The sequence below is a fragment of the Lithobates pipiens genome, unplaced genomic scaffold (genome assembly GCF_037356315.1).
Source record: "Lithobates pipiens isolate NorthernLeopardFrog02 unplaced genomic scaffold, aLitPip1_a1.2 Scaffold_13, whole genome shotgun sequence".
Lineage (NCBI taxonomy): Eukaryota > Metazoa > Chordata > Amphibia > Anura > Ranidae > Lithobates > Lithobates pipiens.
In genome coordinates, this window is record NW_027507718.1 from 385,586,887 (window position 1) to 385,603,375 (window position 16,489).

The window sequence follows — 16,489 nt, forward strand, 5'->3', positions numbered from 1 at the left end:
ATGGCAGGAAAGACTATCCTGAATAGATGAGTTTGCAGGGATCACCTGAAGCATACAGACAGGGAAATAGCCATATAGATTGGTGTAGGGAATTTGAGAGGATGGGATAGTCCATGGGAAAATCCCAGAGGACAGCATGGGATGAAGTGTTGAGGGAGCTAGCGAACAGGAGTTCTTGGAAGCAGAGAACAGGGTGGTTTATTTGATACTATATGATAAGGTTAATGATGTAGCTAGAGGCAGAGTTGTGGGAAGCTTTTTATGCCCTTAGTATTTTGAATTTGATTTGTTGGGAGAACGGAAGCCAAGGAGAGATTGGCAGAGATCGGGTGGCTGACACCTCTACTAGTAAATGGTTGGTAAGGGGGATACAACTGGCAGTAGCGAATCAGATAGACTGAAGGGCGAATGGTCTGTTTAGAGGCAGGCCATAGAGTAAGGAGTTGCAATAGTCGAGAGATATCACGGGAGTGAAGTGGAAGTTTGGTGGTGTCATTGGTAAAAATGGGGCATTCTTTGGAATTCTTATTGTGGGGAAGGTAGCGAGATTTAGACAGTAAATAGTTGTGGGGCTGACAAAAGGGTACATAAAGAATTACAGCTTGCACCGGGCATGAGGGAAGGGAACAATATAACGCAGGTTAGTTTACCATTCCCTCTCTTTGCTCTGAATTGCACAGGGTACTTCCAATTTTGCTGATATCAACTCTCAAGAGAAGCCTAAACCACTAGGCTCTATCGTTAACTTGTGCAGCAAATCCACGTCAATAAAGCTCCCTTATGAATGTAATCCATTACTTTATAAAGCATTAGAGCAGCATCACTATGAAGAATGACTATATAAAACCGACTCTGGTGGGATTCGAACCCACAACCTTTGAATTACTACACCAACTAGAAGTCCAATGCGCTATCCATTGCGCCACAGAGCCCTCTCTGAAGACTTTGCTAGAGGAACTTGCCTGAGGAACTATTCAAGTCGTAACAAATAAACACAATTGAATAATGGTCACTGCTAAATAATAGGGATGAGCTCAAGATCTGGTCCAGATACAGTTTAAGATTTAAATTTACCTGCTTGGGCATGTGCCTTAGTGCAATATCTTTTGATATTTAAGTGGGAACCGGAGGTCATGTTAAGTAGAAATATTTGTACCGTTGATTAGTTGTTGGAGAAAGGAAGAGCTCAGCAATTAGGTGATGGCAGGAAAGACTATCCTGAATAGATGAGTTTGCAGGGATCACCTGAAGCATACAGACAGGGAAATAGCCATATAGATTGGTATAGGGAATTTGAGAGGATGGGATAGTCCATGGGAAAATCCCAGAGGACAGCATGGGATGAAGTGTTGAGGGAGCTAGCAAACAGGAGTTCTTGGAAGCAGAGAACAGGGTGGTTTATTTGATACTATATGATAAGGTTAATGATGTAGCTAGAGGCAGAGTTGTGGGAAGCTTTTTATGCCCTTAGTATTTTGAATTTGATTTGTTGGGAGAACGGAAGCCAAGGAGAGATTGGCAGAGATCGGGTGGCTGACACCTCTACTAGTAAATGGTTGGTAAGGGGGATACAACTGGCAGTAGCGAATCAGATAGACTGAAGGGCGAATGGTCTGTTTAGAGGCAGGCCATAGAGTAAGGAGTTGCAATAGTCGAGAGATATCACGGGAGTGAAGTGGAAGTTTGGTGGTGTCATTGGTAAAAATGGGGCATTCTTTGGAATTCTTATTGTGGGGAAGGTAGCGAGATTTAGACAGTAAATAGTTGTGGGGCTGACAAAAGGGTACATAAAGAATTACAGCTTGCACCGGGCATGAGGGAAGGGAACAATATAACGCAGGTTAGTTTACCATTCCCTCTCTTTGCTCTGAATTGCACAGGGTACTTCCAATTTTGCTGATATCAACTCTCAAGAGAAGCCTAAACCACTAGGCTCTATCGTTAACTTGTGCAGCAAATCCACGTCAATAAAGCTCCCTAATGAATGTAATCCATTACTTTATAAAGCATTAGAGCAGCATCACTATGAAGAATGACTATATAAAACCGACTCTGGTGGGACTCGAACCCACAACCTTTGAATTACTACACCAACTAGAAGTCCAATGGGCTATCCATTGCGCCACAGAGCCCTCTCTGAAGACTTTGTTAGAGGAACTTGCCTGAGGAACTATTCAAGTCGTAACAAATAAACACAATTGAATAATGGTCACTGCTAAATAATAGGGATGAGCTCAAGATCTGGTCCAGATACAGTTTAAGATTTAAATTTACCTGCTTGGGCATGTGCCTTAGTGCAATATCTTTTGATATTTAAGTGGGAACCGGAGGTCATGTTAAGTAGAAATATTTGTACCGTTGATTAGTTGTTGGAGAAAGGAAGAGCTCAGCAATTAGGTGATGGCAGGAAAGACTATCCTGAATAGATGAGTTTGCAGGGATCACCTGAAGCATACAGACAGGGAAATAGCCATATAGATTGGTATAGGGAATTTGAGAGGATGGGATAGTCCATGGGAAAATCCCAGAGGACAGCATGGGATGAAGTGTTGAGGGAGCTAGCGAACAGGAGTTCTTGGAAGCAGAGAACAGGGTGGTTTATTTGATACTATATGATAAGGTTAATGATGTAGCTAGAGGCAGAGTTGTGGGAAGCTTTTTATGCCCTTAGTATTTTGAATTTGATTTGTTGGGAGAACGGAAGCCAAGGAGAGATTGGCAGAGATCGGGTGGCTGACACCTCTACTAGTAAATGGTTGGTAAGGGGGATACAACTGGCAGTAGCGAATCAGATAGACTGAAGGGCGAATGGTCTGTTTAGAGGCAGGCCATAGAGTAAGGAGTTGCAATAGTCGAGAGATATCACGGGAGTGAAGTGGAAGTTTGGTGGTGTCATTGGTAAAAATGGGGCATTCTTTGGAATTCTTATTGTGGGGAAGGTAGCGAGATTTAGACAGTAAATAGTTGTGGGGCTGACAAAAGGGTACATAAAGAATTACAGCTTGCACCGGGCATGAGGGAAGGGAACAATATAACGCAGGTTAGTTTACCATTCCCTCTCTTTGCTCTGAATTGCACAGGGTACTTCCAATTTTGCTGATATCAACTCTCAAGAGAAGCCTAAACCACTAGGCTCTATCGTTAACTTGTGCAGCAAATCCACGTCAATAAAGCTCCCTTATGAATGTAATCCATTACTTTATAAAGCATTAGAGCAGCATCACTATGAAGAATGACTATATAAAACCGACTCTGGTGGGACTCGAACCCACAACCTTTGAATTACTACACCAACTAGAAGTCCAATGGGCTATCCATTGCGCCACAGAGCCCTCTCTGAAGACTTTGTTAGAGAAACTTGCCTGAGGAACTATTCAAGTCGTAACAAATAAACACAATTGAATAATGGTCACTGCTAAATAATAGGGATGAGCTCAAGATCTGGTCCAGATACAGTTTAAGATTTAAATTTACCTGCTTGGGCATGTGCCTTAGTGCAATATCTTTTGATATTTAAGTGGGAACCGGAGGTCATGTTAAGTAGAAATATTTGTACCGTTGATTAGTTGTTGGAGAAAGGAAGAGCTCAGCAATTAGGTGATGGCAGGAAAGACTATCCTGAATAGATGAGTTTGCAGGGATCACCTGAAGCATACAGACAGGGAAATAGCCATATAGATTGGTATAGGGAATTTGAGAGGATGGGATAGTCCATGGGAAAATCCCAGAGGACAGCATGGGATGAAGTGTTGAGGGAGCTAGCGAACAGGAGTTCTTGGAAGCAGAGAACAGGGTGGTTTATTTGATACTATATGATAAGGTTAATGATGTAGCTAGAGGCAGAGTTGTGGGAAGCTTTTTATGCCCTTAGTATTTTGAATTTGATTTGTTGGGAGAACGGAAGCCAAGGAGAGATTGGCAGAGATCGGGTGGCTGACACCTCTACTAGTAAATGGTTGGTAAGGGGGATACAACTGGCAGTAGCGAATCAGATAGACTGAAGGGCGAATGGTCTGTTTAGAGGCAGGCCATAGAGTAAGGAGTTGCAATAGTCGAGAGATATCACGGGAGTGAAGTGGAAGTTTGGTGGTGTCATTGGTAAAAATGGGGCATTCTTTGGAATTCTTATTGTGGGGAAGGTAGCGAGATTTAGACAGTAAATAGTTGTGGGGCTGACAAAAGGCTACATAAAGAATTACAGCTTGCACCGGGCATGAGGGAAGGGAACAATATAACGCAGGTTAGTTTACCATTCCCTCTCTTTGCTCTGAATTGCACAGGGTACTTCCAATTTTGCTGATATCAACTCTCAAGAGAAGCCTAAACCACTAGGCTCTATCGTTAACTTGTGCAGCAAATCCACGTCAATAAAGCTCCCTTATGAATGTAATCCATTACTTTATAAAGCATTAGAGCAGCATCACTATGAAGAATGACTATATAAAACCGACTCTGGTGGGACTCGAACCCACAACCTTTGAATTACTACACCAACTAGAAGTCCAATGCGCTATCCATTGCGCCACAGATCCCTCTCTGAAGACTTTGTTAGAGGAACTTGCCTGAGGAACTATTCAAGTCGTAACAAATAAACACAATTGAATAATGGTCACTGCTAAATAATAGGGATGAGCTCAAGATCTGGTCCAGATACAGTTTAAGATTTAAATTTACCTGCTTGGGCATGTGCCTTAGTGCAATATCTTTTGATATTTAAGTGGGAACCGGAGGTCATGTTAAGTAGAAATATTTGTACCGTTGATTAGTTGTTGGAGAAAGGAAGAGCTCAGCAATTAGGTGATGGCAGGAAAGACTATCCTGAATAGATGAGTTTGCAGGGATCACCTGAAGCATACAGACAGGGAAATAGCCATATAGATTGGTGTAGGGAATTCGAGAGGATGGGATAGTCCATGGGAAAATCACAGAGGACAGCATGGGATGAAGTGTTGAGGGAGCTAGCGAACAGGAGTTCTTGGAAGCAGAGAACAGGGTGGTTTATTTGATACTATATGATAAGGTTAATGATGTAGCTAGAGGCAGAGTTGTGGGAAGCTTTTTATGCCCTTAGTATTTTGAATTTGATTTGTTGGGAGAACGGAAGCCAAGGAGAGATTGGCAGAGATCGGGTGGCTGACACCTCTACTAGTAAATGGTTGGTAAGGGGGATACAACTGGCAGTAGCGAATCAGATAGACTGAAGGGCGAATGGTCTGTTTAGAGGCAGGCCATAGAGTAAGGAGTTGCAATAGTCGAGAGATATCACGGGAGTGAAGTGGAAGTTTGGTGGTGTCATTGGTAAAAATGGGGCATTCTTTGGAATTCTTATTGTGGGGAAGGTAGCGAGATTTAGACAGTAAATAGTTGTGGGGCTGACAAAAGGGTACATAAAGAATTACAGCTTGCACCGGGCATGAGGGAAGGGAACAATATAACGCAGGTTAGTTTACCATTCCCTCTCTTTGCTCTGAATTGCACAGGGTACTTCCAATTTTGCTGATATCAACTCTCAAGAGAAGCCTAAACCACTAGGCTCTATCGTTAACTTGTGCAGCAAATCCACGTCAATAAAGCTCCCTTATGAATGTAATCCATTACTTTATAAAGCATTAGAGCAGCATCACTATGAAGAATGACTATATAAAACCGACTCTGGTGGGACTCGAACCCACAACCTTTGAATTACTACACCAACTAGAAGTCCAATGCGCTATCCATTGCGCCACAGAGCCCTCTCTGAAGACTTTGTTAGAGGAACTTGCCTGAGGAACTATTCAAGTCGTAACAAATAAACACAATTGAATAATGGTCACTGCTAAATAATAGGGATGAGCTCAAGATCTGGTCCAGATACAGTTTAAGATTTAAATTTACCTGCTTGGGCATGTGCCTTAGTGCAATATCTTTTGATATTTAAGTGGGAACCGGAGGTCATGTTAAGTAGAAATATTTGTACCGTTGATTAGTTGTTGGAGAAAGGAAGAGCTCAGCAATTAGGTGATGGCAGGAAAGACTATCCTGAATAGATGAGTTTGCAGGGATCACCTGAAGCATACAGACAGGGAAATAGCCATATAGATTGGTGTAGGGAATCTGAGAGGATGGGATAGTCCATGGGAATATCCCAGAGGACAGCATGGGATGAAGTGTTGAGGGAGCTAGCGAACAGGAGTTCTTGGAAGCAGAGAACAGGGTGGTTTATTTGATACTATATGATAAGGTTAATGATGTAGCTAGAGGCAGAGTTGTGGGAAGCTTTTTATGCCCTTAGTATTTTGAATTTGATTTGTTGGGAGAACGGAAGCCAAGGAGAGATTGGCAGAGATCGGGTGGCTGACACCTCTACTAGTAAATGGTTGGTAAGGGGGATACAACTGGCAGTAGCGAATCAGATAGACTGAAGGGGGAATGGTCTGTTTAGAGGCAGGCCATAGAGTAAGGAGTTGCAATAGTCGAGAGATATCACGGGAGTGAAGTGGAAGTTTGGTGGTGTCATTGGTAAAAATGGGGCATTCTTTGGAATTCTTATTGTGGGGAAGGTAGCGAGATTTAGACAGTAAATAGTTGTGGGGCTGACAAAAGGGTACATAAAGAATTACAGCTTGCACCGGGCATGAGGGAAGGGAACAATATAACGCAGGTTAGCTTACCATTCCCTCTCTTTGCTCTGAATTGCACAGGGTACTTCCAATTTTGCTGATATCAACTCTCAAGAGAAGCCTAAACCACTAGGCTCTATCGTTAACTTGTGCAGCAAATCCACGTCAATAAAGCTCCCTTATGAATGTAATCCATTACTTTATAAAGCATTAGAGCAGCATCACTATGAAGAATGACTATATAAAACCGACTCTGGTGGGACTCGAACCCACAACCTTTGAATTACTACACCAACTAGAAGTCCAATGCACTATCCATTGCGCCACAGAGTCCTCTCTGAAGACTTTGTTAGAGGAACTTGCCTGAGGAACTTGCCTGAGGAACTATTCAAGTCGTAACAAATAAACACAATTGAATAATGGTCACTGCTAAATAATAGGGATGAGCTCAAGATCTGGTCCAGATACAGTTTAAGATTTAAATTTACCTGCTTGGGCATGTGCCTTAGTGCAATATCTTTTGATATTTAAGTGGGAACCGGAGGTCATGTTAAGTAGAAATATTTGTACCGTTGATTAGTTGTTGGAGAAAGGAAGAGCTCAGCAATTAGGTGATGGCAGGAAAGACTATCCTGAATAGATGAGTTTGCAGGGATCACCTGAAGCATACAGACAGGGAAATAGCCATATAGATTGGTGTAGGGAATCTGAGAGGATGGGATAGTCCATGGGAAAATCCCAGAGGACAGCATGGGATGAAGTGTTGAGGGAGCTAGCGAACAGGAGTTCTTGGAAGCAGAGAACAGGGTGGTTTATTTGATACTATATGATAAGGTTAATGATGTAGCTAGAGGCAGAGTTGTGGGAAGCTTTTTATGCCCTTAGTATTTTGAATTTGATTTGTTGGGAGAACGGAAGCCAAGGAGAGATTGGCAGAGATCGGGTGGCTGACACCTCTACTAGTAAATGGTTGGTAAGGGGGATACAACTGGCAGTAGCGAATCAGATAGACTGAAGGGGGAATGGTCTGTTTAGAGGCAGGCCATAGAGTAAGGAGTTGCAATAGTCGAGAGATATCACGGGAGTGAAGTGGAAGTTTGGTGGTGTCATTGGTAAAAATGGGGCATTCTTTGGAATTCTTATTGTGGGGAAGGTAGCGAGATTTAGAGAGTAAATAGTTGTGGGGCTGACAAAAGGGTACATAAAGAATTACAGCTTGCACCGGGCATGAGGGAAGGGAACAATATAACGCAGGTTAGCTTACCATTCCCTCTCTTTGCTCTGAATTGCACAGGGTACTTCCAATTTTGCTGATATCAACTCTCAAGAGAAGCCTAAACCACTAGGCTCTATCGTTAACTTGTGCAGCAAATCCACGTCAATAAAGCTCCCTTATGAATGTAATGCATTACTTTATAAAGCATTAGAGCAGCATCACTATGAAGAATGACTATATAAAACCGACTCGAACCCACAACCTTTGAATTACTACACCAACTAGAAGTCCAATGCGCTACCCATTGCGCCACAGAGCCCTCTCTGAAGACTTTGTTAGAGGAACTTGCCTGAGGAACTTGCCTGAGGAACTTGCCTGAGGAACTATTCAAGTCGTAACAAATAAACACAATTGAATAATGGTCACTGCTAAATAATAGGGATGAGCTCAAGATCTGGTCCAGATACAGTTTAAGATTTAAATTTACCTGCTTGGGCATGTGCCTTAGTGCAATATCTTTTGATATTTAAGTGGGAACCGGAGGTCATGTTAAGTAGAAATATTTGTACCGTTGATTAGTAGACATGTGCAGAGTAAAATATTTTGTTTCGGAATTTCGTTTTCGTCTGAAAACTTAATTTATTTAGTTACTCCCGAAATTCGTTTTTATTTATTTCGTTTTTCGTTCAAAAATTGCATTCGTCCGAAAATCCACATGAATTACGGTCGAATCTGTCTTGGAAGGCTTATGGTGTCTGTCGAATGTATAAAGAAGATTCGACGGAGCTAACTATATAGCGTACTTTAGAACCCTATTAAAGTCTATGGGACTCCAACGTTCAAAATCTAAAGTGCTAATTTTAAAGGCTAATTTGCAAGTTACTGTCCTAAAAAGTGTTTGGGGACCCGGGTCCTGCCCCAGGGGACATGTATCAATGCAAAAAAAAGTTTTAAAAACGGCCGTTTTTTCGGGAGCAGTGATTTTAATAATGATTAAAGTGAAACAATAAAAGTGTAATATTCCTTTAAATTTCGTAGGGGGGGGTTGTCTATAGTATGCCTGTGAAGGGGCGCATGTTTCCCGTGCTTAGAATTGTCCCTGCACAAAGTGTCATTTATGCAGGAAAAAAAGTCCTTTAAAATCACTCGCAGCTATTATGAATTGTCGGCTCCCGTAATACAGAGAACACTCATTGAAAGTCATTGATAAAAAAAAAAAATAAATAAATAAATAAAAAAGCGTGAGGGTCCCCCAAATTCAATTACCAGGCCCTTCAGGTCTGGTATGGATATTAAGGGGAACCCTGCCTCAAATTTAAGAAAAAATTTGACGTGGGGTTCCCCCTAAATATCCATAACCAGACCCTTCAGGTCTGGTATGGATATTAAGGGGAACCCCGCGTCAAATTTAAAAAAAAATTGACGTGGGGTTCCCCCTAAAAATCCATACCAGACCCTTTATCCGAGCACGCAACCTGGCAGGCCGCAGGAAAAGAGGGGGGGACGAGAGAGCGGCCCCCCCTCCCTCCTGAACCGTACCAGGCCACATGCCCTCAACATTGGGAGGATGCTTTGGGGGTCTGTGACCCCTCAAAGCACCTTGTCCCCATGTTGATGAGGACAAGGGCCTCATCCCCACAACCCTGGCCGGTGGTTGTGGAGGTCTGCGGGCGGGGGGCTTATCAGAATCTGGAAGCCCCCTTTAACAAGGGGACCCCCAGATCCCGCCCCCCCCCCTGTTTGAAATGGTAAGGGGGTACAAAAGTACCCCTACCATTTCACAAAGAAAGTGTAAAAAATGTTTAAATAAAACAAACACACTTTTGAAAAATTCCTTTATTAAAAATAAAAAAATAAAAAAAAGATTCCAGCGGCGGTAATCCACTCTTGCTATCCATCGACGGACGGTCATATCTCCAGCGATGTCTAATATCATCCAGCGCAGCGCAGCATCCTTCTTCTGTCTCCGTGGAGGAGACACTACAGGCATTCCGGCGGCTGACGTTTGTTATATACGGAGGGCGGGGCCACCCGTCACCTGACCCCGCCCCCCTCTGACGCAAGGGGAAACCCGGGGTTCCCCGTGACGTATAGGTGACCCCGCCCCCCTCTGATGTAACGGAAACCTGCCTGTGTTACATCAGAGGGGTGCGGGTCACCCCTACGTCACGGGGAACCCTGGGTTTCCCCTTGCGTCAGAGGGGGGCGGGGTCAGGTGACGGGTGGCCCCGCCCTCCGTATATAACAAACGCCAGCCGCCGGAATGCCTGTAGTGTCTCCTCCACGGAGACAGAAGAAGGATGCTGCGCTGCGCTGGATGATATTAGACATCGCTGGAGATATGACCGTCCGTCGATGGATAGCAAGAGTGGATTACCGCCGCTGGAATCTTTTTTTTATTTTTTTATTTTTAATAAAGGAATTTTTCAAAAGTGTGTTTGTTTTATTTAAACATTTTTTACACTTTCTTTGTGAAATGGTAGGGGTACTTTTGTACCCCCTTACCATTTCAAACAGGGGGGGGGGCGGGATCTGGGGGTCCCCTTGTTAAAGGGGGCTTCCAGATTCTGATAAGCCCCCCGCCCGCAGACCTCCACAACCACCGGCCAGGGTTGTGGGGATGAGGCCCTTGTCTTCATCAACATGGGGACAAGGTGCTTTGAGGGGTCACAGACCCCCAAAGCATCCTCCCAATGTTGAGGGCATGTGGCCTGGTACGGTTCAGGAGGGAGGGGGGCCGCTCTCTCGTCCCCCCCTCTTTTCCTGCGGCCTGCCAGGTTGCGTGCTCGGATAAAGGGTCTGGTATGGATTTTTAGGGGGAACCCCACGTCAATTTTTTTTTAAATTTGACGCGGGGTTCCCCTTAATATCCATACCAGACCTGAAGGGTCTGGTTATGGATATTTAGGGGGAACCCCACGTCAAATTTTTTCTTAAATTTGAGGCAGGGTTCCCCTTAATATCCATACCAGACCTGAAGGGCCTGGTAATTGAATTTGGGGGACCCCCACGCTTTTTTTTTTTTTATTTATTTATTTATTTTTTTATCAATGACTTTCAATGAGTGTTCTCTGTATTACGGAGCCGACAATTCATAATAGCTGCGAGTGATTTTAAAGGACTTTTTTTCCTGCATAAATGACACTTTGTGCAGGGACAATTCTAAGCACGGGAAACATGCGCCCCTTCACAGGCATACTATAGACAACCCCCCCCTACGAAATTTAAAGGAATATTACACTTTTATTGTTTCACTTTAATCATTATTAAAATCACTGCTCCCGAAAAAACGGCCGTTTTTAAAACTTTTTTTTGCATTGATACATGTCCCCTGGGGCAGGACCCGGGTCCCCAAACACTTTTTAGGACAGTATCTTGCAGAATCTTTTCTCTCTGTCAAATCTTTTTTCTCTGTCGAATATTTTCTCTATATAATCTTGGACTAATAGAGGTAAGGTTAGGCACATTCGAACACAGGTTCTATAGACACTTGTCAGAGTCACGTCGAATCTCCTATTCTATATCGAACTGTTGTAACAATGAAAACGAAAATAAAGCATTTATTTATGTCGGATCTTTCGTTTTTCGGATTTTGTGCTTTCGTTATCGTTTGGCAAAACGAAAACGAAAATAGCTGAAATTCGGACGAAAATGCATTCGGACGAAAACGAATGCACATGTCTATTGATTAGTTGTTGGAGAAAGGAAGAGCTCAGCAATTAGGTGATGGCAGGAAAGACTATCCTGAATAGATGAGTTTGCAGGGATCACCTGAAGCATACAGACAGGGAAATAGCCATATAGATTGGTGTAGGGAATCTGAGAGGATGGGATAGTCCATGGGAAAATCCCAGAGGACAGCATGGGATGAAGTGTTGAGGGAGCTAGCAAACAGGAGTTCTTGGAAGCAGAGAACAGGGTGGTTTATTTGATACTATATGATAAGGTTAATGATGTAGCTAGAGGCAGAGTTGTGGGAAGCTTTTTATGCCCTTAGTATTTTGAATTTGATTTGTTGGGAGAACGGAAGCCAAGGAGAGATTGGCAGAGATCGGGTGGCTGACACCTCTACTAGTAAATGGTTGGTAAGGGGGATACAACTGGCAGTAGCGAATCAGATAGACTGAAGGGGGAATGGTCTGTTTAGAGGCAGGCCATAGAGTAAGGAGTTGCAATAGTCGAGAGATATCACGGGAGTGAAGTGGAAGTTTGGTGGTGTCATTGTTAAAAATGGGGCATTCTTTGGAATTCTTATTGTGGGGAAGGTAGCGAGATTTAGACAGTAAATAGTTGTGGGGCTGACAAAAGGGTACATAAAGAATTACAGCTTGCACCGGGCATGAGGGAAGGGAACAATATAACGCAGGTTAGCTTACCATTCCCTCTCTTTGCTCTGAATTGCACAGGGTACTTCCAATTTTGCTGATATCAACTCTCAAGAGAAGCCTAAACCACTAGGCTCTATCGTTAACTTGTGCAGCAAATCCACGTCAATAAAGCTCCCTTATGAATGTAATCCATTACTTTATAAAGCATTAGAGCAGCATCACTATGAAGAATGACTATATAAAACCGACTCTGGTGGGACTCGAACCCACAACCTTTGAATTACTACACCAACTAGAAGTCCAATGCGCTATCCATTGCGCCACAGAGCCATCTCTGAACACTTTGTTAGAGGAACTTGCCTGAGGAACTATTCAAGTCGTAACAAATAAACACAATTGAATAATGGTCACTGCTAAATAATAGGGATGAGCTCAAGATCTGGTCCAGATACAGTTTAAGATTTAAATTTACCTGCTTGGGCATGTGCCTTAGTGCAATATCTTTTGATATTTAAGTGGGAACTGGAGGTCATGTTAAGTAGAAATATTTGTACCGTTGATTAGTTGTTGGAGAAAGGAAGAGCTCAGCAATTAGGTGATGGCAGGAAAGACTATCCTGAATAGATGAGTTTGCAGGGATCACCTGAAGCATACAGACAGGGAAATAGCCATATAGATTGGTGTAGGGAATTTGAGAGGGTGGGATAGTCCATGGGAAAATCCCAGAGGACAGCATGGGATGAAGTGTTGAGGGAGCTAGCGAACAGGAGTTCTTGGAAGCAGAGAACAGGGTGGTTTATTTGATACTATATGATAAGGTTAATGATGTAGCTAGAGGCAGAGTTGTGGGAAGCTTTTTATGCCCTTAGTATTTTGAATTTGATTTGTTGGGAGAACGGAAGCCAAGGAGAGATTGGCAGAGATCGGGTGGCTGACACCTCTACTAGTAAATGGTTGGTAAGGGGGATACCACTGGCAGTAGCGAATCAGATAGACTGAAGGGCGAATGGTCTGTTTAGAGGCAGGCCATAGAGTAAGGAGTTGCAATAGTCGAGAGATATCACGGGAGTGAAGTGGAAGTTTGGTGGTGTCATTGGTAAAAATGGGGCATTCTTTGGAATTCTTATTGTGGGGAAGGTAGCGAGATTTAGACAGTAAATAGTTGTGGGGCTGACAAAAGGGTACATAAAGAATTACAGCTTGCACCGGGCATGAGGGAAGGGAACAATATAACGCAGGTTAGCTTACCATTCCCTCTCTTTGCTCTGAATTGCACAGGGTACTTCCAATTTTGCTGATATCAACTCTCAAGAGAAGCCTAAACCACTAGGCTCTATCGTTAACTTGTGCAGCAAATCCACGTCAATAAAGCTCCCTTATGAATGTAATCCATTACTTTATAAAGCATTAGAGCAGCATCACTATGAAGAATGACTATATAAAACCGACTCTGGTGGGACTCGAACCCACAACCTTTGAATTACTACACCAACTAGAAATCCAATGCGCTATCCATTGCGCCACAGAGCCCTCTCTGAAGACTTTGTTAGAGGAACTTGCCTGAGGAACTATTCAAGTCGTAACAAATAAACACAATTGAATAATGGTCACTGCTAAATAATAGGGATGAGCTCAAGATCTGGTCCAGATACAGTTTAAGATTTAAATTTACCTGCTTGGGCATGTGCCTTAGTGCAATATCTTTTGATATTTAAGTGGGAACCGGAGGTCATGTTAAGTAGAAATATTTGTACCGTTGATTAGTTGTTGGAGAAAGGAAGAGCTCAGCAATTAGGTGATGGCAGGAAAGACTATCCTGAATAGATGAGTTTGCAGGGATCACCTGAAGCATACAGACAGGGAAATAGCCATATAGATTGGTGTAGGGAATCTGAGAGGATGGGATAGTCCATGGGAAAATCCCAGAGGACAGCATGGGATGAAGTGTTGAGGGAGCTAGCAAACAGGAGTTCTTGGAAGCAGAGAACAGGGTGGTTTATTTGATACTATATGATAAGGTTAATGATGTAGCTAGAGGCAGAGTTGTGGGAAGCTTTTTATGCCCTTAGTATTTTGAATTTGATTTGTTGGGAGAACGGAAGCCAAGGAGAGATTGGCAGAGATCGGGTGGCTGACACCTCTACTAGTAAATGGTTGGTAAGGGGGATACAACTGGCAGTAGCGAATCAGATAGACTGAAGGGGGAATGGTCTGTTTAGAGGCAGGCCATAGAGTAAGGAGTTGCAATAGTCGAGAGATATCACGGGAGTGAAGTGGAAGTTTGGTGGTGTCATTGTTAAAAATGGGGCATTCTTTGGAATTCTTATTGTGGGGAAGGTAGCGAGATTTAGACAGTAAATAGTTGTGGGGCTGACAAAAGGGTACATAAAGAATTACAGCTTGCACCGGGCATGAGGGAAGGGAACAATATAACGCAGGTTAGCTTACCATTCCCTCTCTTTGCTCTGAATTGCACAGGGTACTTCCAATTTTGCTGATATCAACTCTCAAGAGAAGCCTAAACCACTAGGCTCTATCGTTAACTTGTGCAGCAAATCCACGTCAATAAAGCTCCCTTATGAATGTAATCCATTACTTTATAAAGCATTAGAGCAGCATCACTATGAAGAATGACTATATAAAACCGACTCTGGTGGGACTCGAACCCACAACCTTTGAATTACTACACCAACTAGAAGTCCAATGCGCTATCCATTGCGCCACAGAGCCATCTCTAAACACTTTGTTAGAGGAACTTGCCTGAGGAACTATTCAAGTCGTAACAAATAAACACAATTGAATAATGGTCACTGCTAAATAATAGGGATGAGCTCAAGATCTGGTCCAGATACAGTTTAAGATTTAAATTTACCTGCTTGGGCATGTGCCTTAGTGCAATATCTTTTGATATTTAAGTGGGAACTGGAGGTCATGTTAAGTAGAAATATTTGTACCGTTGATTAGTTGTTGGAGAAAGGAAGAGCTCAGCAATTAGGTGATGGCAGGAAAGACTATCCTGAATAGATGAGTTTGCAGGGATCACCTGAAGCATACAGACAGGGAAATAGCCATATAGATTGGTGTAGGGAATTTGAGAGGGTGGGATAGTCCATGGGAAAATCCCAGAGGACAGCATGGGATGAAGTGTTGAGGGAGCTAGCGAACAGGAGTTCTTGGAAGCAGAGAACAGGGTGGTTTATTTGATACTATATGATAAGGTTAATGATGTAGCTAGAGGCAGAGTTGTGGGAAGCTTTTTATGCCCTTAGTATTTTGAATTTGATTTGTTGGGAGAACGGAAGCCAAGGAGAGATTGGCAGAGATCGGGTGGCTGACACCTCTACTAGTAAATGGTTGGTAAGGGGGATACCACTGGCAGTAGCGAATCAGATAGACTGAAGGGCGAATGGTCTGTTTAGAGGCAGGCCATAGAGTAAGGAGTTGCAATAGTCGAGAGATATCACGGGAGTGAAGTGGAAGTTTGGTGGTGTCATTGGTAAAAATGGGGCATTCTTTGGAATTCTTATTGTGGGGAAGGTAGCGAGATTTAGACAGTAAATAGTTGTGGGGCAGACAAAAGGGTACATAAAGAATTACAGCTTGCACCGGGCATGAGGGAAGGGAACAATATAACGCAGGTTAGCTTACCATTCCCTCTCTTTGCTCTGAATTGCACAGGGTACTTCCAATTTTGCTGATATCAACTCTCAAGAGAAGCCTAAACCACTAGGCTCTATCGTTAAACTTGTGCAGCAAATCCACGTCAATAAAGCTCCCTTATGAATGTAATCCATTACTTTATAAAGCATTAGAGCAGCATCACTATGAAGAATGACTATATAAAACCGACTCTGGTGGGACTCGAACCCACAACCTTTGAATTACTACACCAACTAGAAGTCCAATGCGCTATCCATTGCGCCACAGAGCCCTCTCTGAAGACTTTTTTAGAGGAACTTGCCTGAGGAACTATTCAAGTCGTGACAAATAAACACAATTGAATAATGGTCACTGCTAAATAATAGGAATGAGCTCAAGATCTGGTCCAGATACAGTTTAAGATTTAAATTTACCTGCTTGGGCATGTGCCTTAGTGCAATATCTTTTGATATTTAAGTGGGAACCGGAGGTCATGTTAAGTAGAAATATTTGTACCGTTGATTAGTTGTTGGAGAAAGGAAGAGCTCAGCAATTAGGTGATGGCAGGAAAGACTATCCTGAATAGATGAGTTTGCAGGGATCACCTGAAGCATACAGACAGGGAAATAGCCATATAGATTGGTGTAGGGAATCTGAGAGGATGGGATAGTCCATGGGAAAATCCCAGAGGACAGCATGGGATGAAG

General features: G+C 43.0%; 9 non-coding genes across 9 annotated transcripts; all 9 read right to left on the minus strand.

Moving 5' to 3' along the window:
• Positions 1–847: 847 nt before the first annotated feature.
• Positions 848–932, minus strand: TRNAR-UCU (transfer RNA arginine (anticodon UCU)). The gene is given in 2 exon segments: positions 848–883; positions 896–932. It is a non-coding gene; the product is annotated as a tRNA-Arg (tRNA).
• Positions 933–2,047: 1,115 nt separating this feature from the next.
• Positions 2,048–2,132, minus strand: TRNAR-UCU (transfer RNA arginine (anticodon UCU)). The gene is given in 2 exon segments: positions 2,048–2,083; positions 2,096–2,132. It is a non-coding gene; the product is annotated as a tRNA-Arg (tRNA).
• A 1,115-nt stretch (positions 2,133–3,247) lies between these two features.
• Positions 3,248–3,332, minus strand: TRNAR-UCU (transfer RNA arginine (anticodon UCU)). The gene is given in 2 exon segments: positions 3,248–3,283; positions 3,296–3,332. It is a non-coding gene; the product is annotated as a tRNA-Arg (tRNA).
• A 2,315-nt stretch (positions 3,333–5,647) lies between these two features.
• On the minus strand, positions 5,648–5,732 carry TRNAR-UCU (transfer RNA arginine (anticodon UCU)). Its single transcript is given in 2 exon segments — positions 5,648–5,683; positions 5,696–5,732. It is a non-coding gene; the product is annotated as a tRNA-Arg (tRNA).
• Positions 5,733–6,847: 1,115 nt separating this feature from the next.
• TRNAR-UCU (transfer RNA arginine (anticodon UCU)) lies at positions 6,848–6,932 on the minus strand. The gene is given in 2 exon segments: positions 6,848–6,883; positions 6,896–6,932. It is a non-coding gene; the product is annotated as a tRNA-Arg (tRNA).
• Positions 6,933–12,388: 5,456 nt separating this feature from the next.
• TRNAR-UCU (transfer RNA arginine (anticodon UCU)) lies at positions 12,389–12,473 on the minus strand. Its single transcript is given in 2 exon segments — positions 12,389–12,424; positions 12,437–12,473. It is a non-coding gene; the product is annotated as a tRNA-Arg (tRNA).
• A 1,115-nt stretch (positions 12,474–13,588) lies between these two features.
• TRNAR-UCU (transfer RNA arginine (anticodon UCU)) lies at positions 13,589–13,673 on the minus strand. Its single transcript is given in 2 exon segments — positions 13,589–13,624; positions 13,637–13,673. It is a non-coding gene; the product is annotated as a tRNA-Arg (tRNA).
• A 1,115-nt stretch (positions 13,674–14,788) lies between these two features.
• TRNAR-UCU (transfer RNA arginine (anticodon UCU)) lies at positions 14,789–14,873 on the minus strand. Its single transcript is given in 2 exon segments — positions 14,789–14,824; positions 14,837–14,873. It is a non-coding gene; the product is annotated as a tRNA-Arg (tRNA).
• Positions 14,874–15,989: 1,116 nt separating this feature from the next.
• On the minus strand, positions 15,990–16,074 carry TRNAR-UCU (transfer RNA arginine (anticodon UCU)). Its single transcript is given in 2 exon segments — positions 15,990–16,025; positions 16,038–16,074. It is a non-coding gene; the product is annotated as a tRNA-Arg (tRNA).
• Positions 16,075–16,489: the final 415 nt, after the last annotated feature.